The following is a 10,000-nucleotide window of genomic DNA, read 5'->3' on the forward strand; positions in this document are numbered from 1 at the left end:
TGACATTCATGATCATCAACATCAAGGCTGTGAGGGGAATGAGTGATGACCACAGTTTGGTCTAGCTCCATGCAACTTCTTGAGGTGGAATCTACACCGAAAGTATGCCGGTACTCGTCCTTATCAAACGCTGTATGTTCTCTGAGAAGGTTGATACTGGTGGTCATCTGTTCGGATTGATTGGATATGCTGGTGTGATCACTTTTCTGACAGCTGTCGCCGATATGTCGCGGATTATCTCTCGCACTCTCGTTGATCACTGCTGTGGTTGTTCCGCAAGTAGTTGGCCGTGGCATCATACGGGTCCCTTTAAACTACGGCTCTTCGTCTTCAGGCAGTGCAGTGATTGGCCGGTAATTCCGCAAGTTATGTCACAGTTTCCATTCTTTAATACCAGGCACCTAGGGTATAGTGTTTCATTATTTCACGGGTATTTTTAATGGGGTCGTCGCTTATGTATGGGCTCATGAATCTGGTATTTTCATTATATCGATACAATGATTTGACCGAATTTGTTTTTAGTGCGTTCATTACTCGATGTCATCTCGTAGGTATATTTATCCGCTTGGCTGCGATCGCACACAGCAAAGACCTGTTCATTTGTTTCACTGGAAACACTTGTCTGCTCATTCTTTTCACTGTATATTTTAGCTGTAACAGTAAGCAAACTGATCTGTTCACTGCTGTTCCCTTCATCATGGGAAACACTAACCAACTCTTTCCCTTCATTGATAACGTTACTTAAGGCAGTGGTCTGCTTGCTTCCGTCACTGCACACTCTGGTCTCCCTATTTTCTTCACTAGATGTACTAATCTGCTCACTCTCTCGACTGTAAATTTCACTGGGATCACAATTTTGTCCACTTTCCACATTTTTTCCACTTAAAAATTCATCGTGAATGATCAGATCTGCCCGTACAGGCTAGCCACCATCCATATAGTTAAGGGGGGGGGGGGAGGTCATCACTGGTAACACTAATTTCTTCCTTTTTCTCATCTGGCACGGGCTGGGCTATGGTCTCTAGGTACCTGGACTGGTCTCGTTGCAGCAGTGATATCATAGCACTAATCAGTCCCTGTCGATATTTGTCGTGCTTTCTTCACCTTAACTTGCACATCGCTGGAAATACATTTCCACAAATAATTCGATTATGGTTTTGATCATTTTGTCTGCTATCACTTGCTTCATCTTCTGGAGGTTGACGGAGATGGAAGAACGTGGAAGGATTGTCCTGACTCTGCGCAGATTTGTTTATTTGCACATGAACTTCAGAGCTTCTATGGGGAAGTATTTTGGGATAGAACGATGATTGAGTACTGCGTTCTCGGCTGGTGCAGTAGCATTGCGGGCACACAAGAGAGAACTGCGAAGCTGGGGGGGGGCATAGAGGGTGTAACTCAGCGGCCGGACAGCCCTCGTCGGGTCAGGTATCAAAAGACTGTGCCTCGGGGCCTCTGGAGTGGGCACTAAACGCAGCAGTTATCTCAATATTATTAAGAGACTGTATGGAGAGAGAGCTCCCAGGGATGCATAATCACTGTCATGGTGAATGTGATAGCTAACAGCTCCCCTGTACTACTTTTTAGCTGGGCTAAACATTCTGACTGGCACGCAGCACGAGTGTGGTCAAAACTATCGGATATGCTCGGTTATCCTCTGGGTTTCTCTTCATGTTTATTTAATCTAACAGTATTTTGACAATCTTCCATTAAGTTCTGTTTGTCAGTGGAAATTTCTCCACATTTAGGTGCATGTGCCTCTGTTTGTGATATCAACTCTACTTCCTCATCACACTCGTTGACAACAAATTCAGAGTCACTTTGATCAGACTCTGGACATACAGGAACATATATTAAAGTCTTAGGGGGCATCGAGGGGGTTTAGACTTTTATCGTGGATGTCACACGTACTGCACATCATACACTTTTGTCTGGCAACCTGTCCTGGGTTCTGTGGTATGCAGCGAATGTGCTGTGTCAACCTTTGTACTAAATCCGCTGCGGGGGGGGTCGGCGCAATTGCTGTATTTTAAGAAGAGCGTATCGGGCTCCTATATCTTGCCAGACATAGTTTCTCTGTGTAGTGGCTGCGGGCATGCGGAGCACACCCGATGGAGGGTGATCTAAAGCGCTATGACTAATAAATACCCGAGGTCTCGAATGTTGGCCACGCCGAGACTTGGCTGACTGCAAGCACGTGTGTGGGGGCTGGCCTGGGTCGACGGGCGGGGCTAAGGGCTGGTAGGCGCATAAAAGCAACAGAGATTCAGGCAGGATTACGATTCGAGCGCCGATGGTCCATCCTGCTGCGTCGTATGTCAGCGTTGAAAAAGGTTGCGTTGGTGATGACTGTTTGTGGCGCATGAGTCCTGAGTGAGAGAGTGCCGGGGCGTTCACTTCACTACTAGGTCCCCGGGCTCGGCTGTAAGTACGGTGTCAACCGGCGACCTTGGCCGTGAAGACCGCTGGAGGCCGATATTCCGGGGCTGTCGCCGTAGGGCTGTCCGGACCAAGGCGTTGTGCTATAACAATGCCATCGTCCTCTAGACCTCATCAGTAGCAGGAGACATGGCTATGCGTGCTCATAACTTTTTCCTGGTCGGGGCTGCCAAAGAAAGCTGACGGCTCAAGATGTACTGAGGGCGTACTGAGCTTTAAGTCGTGTTGGGGCAGGGTCAACTGTCTGTTGAATAGTTTCTCTAGAAAAATGTCCCACCGTTTTATCACACCCCCCACCCCACCCCCCCCCCAACCAATACCCACAAAACCAATCAACAAATATAATTTAATATACACAACAAACCCCCACTCCCAAATAAAAAACAAAATAAAAAAAACATATATAAAAAGAACACAAAAATACAACCACAAACCCAAAACAAAAACAATAAGTAAAACACCAAAACAAACCAACCCAAAAAACAAGACAAAAAAAAAAAAAAAAAATAAACATACAAACACATAACCCAAAAAAATAAAAAAAATAAAAAACTAAAAAAAAAAACTACTAAAAAAAAAACATTAACACAATCAAACAACCAAAAAAAAAAAAATAAAAAACACAAACAAAAACATAATCAAAAAAAAACTTAAATAGAAAAAAAAACAAAAAACAATAACAAAGACAGAAAAAATAAACAAAAAAATAAAAAAAAACTAAAATAAAAAAACAATAAACAACCCATACAAAAAAAAACAAAAAATAAGGAAAACTATATCTAACAAAACAAAACTAAAAAGAAAATAAAACAAAAAAATACTAAAAAATTAAAATACAAAATAGAAAAAAAATAAAAATAAAATAAAAACAAAATTAATCAAATACAAACAATAATAATAAAAAAAAAAAAAACTAAAAATAAATTAAATCAATACCAAAAAAAATCAAACAAAACGAGACATAAAGCGTATATGACGGGAGGATCAAATAAACCAAAAACAATAAAGGAAACAAAAAACATGGGCGAGATGGGATACTAGTCCCAACCCCCCCCCTACCCACCGATCCCAACAAGCGCTGCCAGAGACTCGGTTCCTTCCCTGGAAAAAGAGATTACCTTTGGAGCGTTCTTTCAATAAAAAAAACAACAACTTACAACGTATATAATTTATAAATAAATTTTGGGAAAACAGAACATACGCACTCAAACTCTTTTTATACAAAAATATATCACTATAAACATTATAGATATACATTATATATATATATATATATATATATATATATATATATATATATAATATTTCAATATATAAAAATATATATGTGTATATACCCATGTATATAGTTGGAAAATAATTATCTCATAGATATTATATTTACAAAATATTATATACATATATATATTACATATATACTATATACATATAATATATACATCTATACATTATATACATATATATACATAATTCATTACACAGATATACATATATTAACAATATAAATACAAATATATAATAAATATATAAAATACATAGATATAATATTTTTATATATACATATATATACCATGTATACATATAAAATATACAATATATTATACATATTTATTATATATGTAGATATACTTTAAAATTATGTATACACTATTTTAACCATATTTATCATCCTCTAATATATATTTTTTATACATATCTACATATAAATATACATATATATACTTATAGACACCTTAGATATTAACATATATGTATATTATTTAAATATACATATATATACTTATTTACATTAGTTATTACATATCTCGCTAACTTTCTACGAAACTGCTACCCCCGCTCAATTTCATATGTATAAATACATATAAATATTCATATCTATCATAATATAAATTTAGATATACATTATATATTTTAAAATATAATATAAATTTTATATAATACATATATATTATATTTGAAAATATATGTTATATAGAATATAAATATAATATATAATATTAATAATTTCTTATATATTAAAAATTATAATATAAAATATATATATATAATATTATACATAAAAAATATATATAATAGTTATATGTATTTATAATTAATAAATATATATATATAATTATTTTAATATATAAATATTTATAAATTTATATATAAGTAAAAATTAATATAGTATATTAATAATTATATTTCATAAAATTTTTAATATATTTTTAAAAATATAATTTAAATATATTATATAATATAATATCATATTTATGTATATATATATAATATATAAATATATTCTATATATAATTAAAATTATATTTACATACTATATTATTAAATATATATATAAAATATATAATAAAAATTTTTATACTATATATAAAAATTTATATTTTAAAAAATATATATAATATCTACATTTTAATAAATATATAAATATATAAATAATTATACTTATATATAATACATAATATATATACAATATATATTACTATAAATAAAATATAACATATTTAAATATACAATTATATATACAATATAAATATTAAAAATTTAATAGTATAATATATAATTATTATATATATTAATATAATATATATTTAAAAAAAATACAATTATAATTAAAATAAAATACAAATTTTTTAAATTTATATAATATTTGAAATAATATAAAATATTTATAATTTTTATATCATTTTATTTAAAATATATAAATATTATTAATATTATATAACATATATTTTAATATATATAAATAATATAATATACTATTACATATATACATAATTAATATATATATAAATTAATATATTATAATAATTATAATATAATAATATTTTAATACATACATATATACAATATATATTATATAAATTTTATAAAATAAAAATTAATATATATTATAATAATAAAATAATATATAAAAATAATATATACATATATTAATATATATATATACATACTATAATATTATAATTATATAAAATATATAATATTTAAATAATATTATAAAATATTTAATAATATAAATATATATGTAATATATAATATTATAAATATATTTTAAATTATATAAATTATTATAATATATATTTAATATATTATATATATACTATATTATATTAATATATTTTACTTTATATATAATATATATGTTTATATATAAATATATATGTAATATATAATATATATAATTTATATATTAATATATATATAATATATTAATTATATATATAATACTATATATTACATATAATAATATATATATTACAATATATATTATAATATAATATATAATATATAAAATAATAATATTTACTATAAATATACATAAATATATTAATTATTAATAATATATTATAATATATATTATATAATTAAATATATTAAATTATATATACATACTATACATATATTTTTTATTATATATATATATTATAATTAGAAAATATATATATAATATATTTATATATAAAGACAGAAACTAAGAATATTGGAAAAAAAAGATATGAAAAGTTTAAAAAGACGTAAAAGAAAACATTATATAAAAATTTTATTTATATATATATATATTTATATATTATTATATTTAATATATTATATATTTAAAATTTAATATTATTTTATATATATAAATATTTTAAATTTATTAATATATATATAATTTATTTTAATTTTATAAATATATTTATATTTTTTGTATTTTGTAAATATATTTTTAAAAATTTTGTATATATAAATATATACATATATATTGATATTATGATATAAATTTTAATATATATATATAAAATAAAATTATTCGATTATATATAATATATATTATATATATAATATATATTATATATATTATCATATATATGTAATATATATTATATAATAATAATTAAAATATTTAATATATACATTTATATACATTATTACATTATATAAAATATAAATTATTTATATTATTTATATATACATATTTATACATATTTATTTATAATATATTGTGTATATATTATATATATAGTATATAGTTATTTTATATATATATAATTTATATATATTTTTATATTTAAAGTATATTTCATATATATTATGATTTTATATAAAATATTTTTTATATATATAATATATATATATATTTTTATTGTTTTTTTTATTATTTTTTTTTTTTGTATATATATATATGTATATAAAATATATTTTATGATATTTATACATATAATACATATATATATATATTATATATAATATATAATTATAAATAAAATATATATATATATATATATATATATATATACATATATATAATATATATTTATATAATATATATTATATAATATATATATTTTTTTATTTATTTTAATATACTTTACATATTTATACATTTTTATATATATATAAAATATATTTTAATATATATATATATATATAATATATATAAATTTATTACATATAAACATATATATTGATAATTAATATATTATATATATTATATATACATATATATACATATATTTAAAAAATGATAATAATAAAAAAAAATAAAAATAAAAAAAAAATAAAAATAAAAAAAATAAAAAAAAAAAAAAAAAAATAAAGAAAAGAGAGAGAGAGGAGAGGAGGGAGAGAGGAAGAGGGAGAGAGGAGAGAGAGAGAGGAGAGAGATAGAAGGATAGGGCGATGGAGAGTGAGAAGATGATGAGAAAGAGGAAAGAGCGAGTGAAAGCACCGAGAAAGAGAAAAAGAAAGAAATGTGAGAAGAGAACGAGATGCGTAGAGAGAGATAAAGCGAAAAGAGAGAGAGGGTGGGGGAGATTGAGAGGACAGGCCAGAGATCGAGAGGGGGGGGGGGCGAAGATTGAGAGAACAGGCAGAGAGAGAGAGAGAAAGAGGCAGAGAGAGAGAAGAGAGGAAGGGAAGAGATGAGAGAGAGAGAAGAGAGAGGAGGGAGAGAGATGAGAGAGAGAGAGGGGAGGAGAAGAAAAGAGAAAAGTATGTGGAGGATGGAGTGGGATAGGGAAAAAAAGAAGATGGATGATGAGAAGGAAGAGAGGATGAGATGTGCGTGAAAGCGAGTGAAATGTTGAAGAGAGTGTAGAGAGGAGAGTGCAGAGGAGGAGTGTGAAGAGAAGGAGGGGTGTGGAGAGTAAAGGTACGAGAGGAGAGCTGAGGAGAGGGTAGGAGGGAGGATGAGAGGAGAGATGAGAGAGAAAAGGAGGGGAGAAAGATCTTGGAGAATTGAGGAGAGAATGAGAGGTGGGGACTAAGCTGTTTATGACTGAGAGAGAGGAGAAAGTGAGAGGAGAGATAGAGGATGAGGAGAGAGTGAGAGAGAGAATGAGTGAGTGAGAAACGTATGGAGAGAGAGAGAATGAGAACGATGGTAGGAGGTGATGGGAGGAGGGAGCTAGAAGAGAAGAGATAGAGACAAAGAGTAGCGAGGTGAAAAAGAGAAAAAGAAGATGCGAGCGGAGAGAGAGAAAGCGAGAGATAATTAGAGAGAGAAAGAAAAGATGAGAGAGAAAGCGTAGAGAGGGGAGAGGTGCGAAATGGAGAGGAGAGTGATAATGGTAGAGAGAGGTCGGCAGGAGAGTGGAGAGAAGAGACGAGACCACAGTAGATGAAGTCACGAGAGAGAGAGAGAGACAAACAGGTGTAAAGTACAGACCGTTAGAGAGGAGAGAAGAGAGAATCTAGATGTAGAGAGAGTCGAAGAGGGAGGCTTAGAGAGAGAGTGAGATGCGAATTAGATGGGAGAGAAGAGAGAGAGAAGAGAGAGAGAAGGAGTGAAAGAGGAAGAGATGGAGAGAGAGGAGAGAGAGAGAGAGAAGATGATGAGTGAGAGCAAAGGATAGAGAGGAGACGAGAGAGAGAGACGAACGAAGAAAAAGCAGATATCGATTAGACATAACGTCGGTCCCCCCCCCCCCCCCCCCCTCACGCAATCTTAAAGAAAGAGAGTTGGAGAGACAGATGAGACAGAGGGAGGGGCAAAGAAGAGAAGAAAGAGAGAGAAAGAGAAGAGAAAAAGAGAGGAGAGATGCGAATGCGAAAAGAGCGAGAGAGAAGAGAGGAGAAGAGATTTGAGGGGTATTTAGAGATGAGAGAGAGAAGAGGGAGGAGAAGATGAGGGGGAGACTGAGAGAGAGAAGAAGAAGAGACTGAAGAGACAGAGAGAGAGTGTAGAGGGGAGGTTGAGAGAGGAGGGGAGAGGGAAGAGAGGGGAGATAGGTGGGAAGAGAGTTGAGAAGAGGAGGAGATGGGGAGGGGAGTAGGAGAGAGGAGAGAGAGAGATTGAGAGAAGAGAAAGGGGAGAGCAGAGAGAGAGAGGAGAGCAGAAAGGATGACGAGGAGGAGAGAGAGAGAGAGAGAGAGAGAGAGAGAGGACAGAGAGAAAAGAGAGAGAGAGAGGGGGATTGGAGATTAGAGTCAGGAGATTGGTGAGTGAGGAGATAGGGAGGGAGAGAGTAACTATTAAGTAGGAGTTTGAGAGACAGATGGAGAGAGATTGAGAAGATAGTAGTGAGAGAGAGATGAGAGAGAGGAGAGAGAGAGAGAGTAGAGAAGACGTAGTAGAGAAGAGAGAGAGAGGAGAGAAAGAGGCAGAGAGAGAGAAAAGACCCAGAGAGAGATAGATTTGAAGTATAGAGAGAAAGAGAGAGCAGAAGAGAAGCAAGAGCTAGAGAGATATGAAGTTACGATAGAGACAAGAGAAGAGGAGAGAGAGAAATTAGAGATAGGCGAAGATGGAGAGAGATTAGACAGACTGAGAGAGAGAATGAAGAGATGAAGACAGAGAGAGAGGAGAGAGAGAGGAGGAGAGAGGAGAGGAGAGGTAGAGAGAAGAGTCGATGATAGAGACCAAGAGAAGCAGAAGGAAGAGAGAGAGAGAGGAGGGGGGAGAGGAGAGAGAGTGAGAGAAAGAGAGAGCGAGATGAGAGAGAGGAGAGAGAGAGAATGAGATGAGGGAGAGGAGGACAAGAGAGTGAGAGATGAGTAGAGACAGAGAGAGAGAGAAAGAGAAATCAGAGAGAGAGAGAAAAAGAGAAGAGAGTGAAGAGAAAGAGAGAGAGAGGAAAGAGAAGAGGGGAAGATAGAGAGATGATTTGAGCAGACAAGATGGAATAGATGAGAGATTGTAAGTAGAGAGTGAAGTGGAGGAGAGGCGAGAGAAAGACGAGAGACTTACAAGATTGAGAGATGAGAGAGAGCGACGAGTAGCGAAGAGAGTGATTAGAGAGAAAAAACAGAGAGGAGCTACTATTTACTCTCTCTCTTCTCGCGCTCTATCTCTCTATCTCCTCGTCTTCTCGCTCTCTCTCGCTTCTAGCTATCTCTCCCAACCCACCAACCCACACCTCCAACTCACATCTCCACAACATTTCACAAAAACCAACAAAAATACCCTCAAACCAAAAACGCTAATTAAATACGTTCGCATGGTATTGCCAATTCAGACGAGTTATTTTAAAACCCTTACAACCTTTACATTCGCTGTCTGTCGCTAGTATTTATTGAATCTAGATATAAGATTTTTTTTTTTTCTTCTTTCATTCACCATTTACGAATCACTAAAGCTTCCGAA

Source organism: Penaeus japonicus, unplaced genomic scaffold (genome assembly GCF_977035675.1).
Source record: "Penaeus japonicus unplaced genomic scaffold, GWHDUDI00000001_assembly GWHDUDI00000002, whole genome shotgun sequence".
Taxonomy (NCBI): domain Eukaryota; kingdom Metazoa; phylum Arthropoda; class Malacostraca; order Decapoda; family Penaeidae; genus Penaeus; species Penaeus japonicus.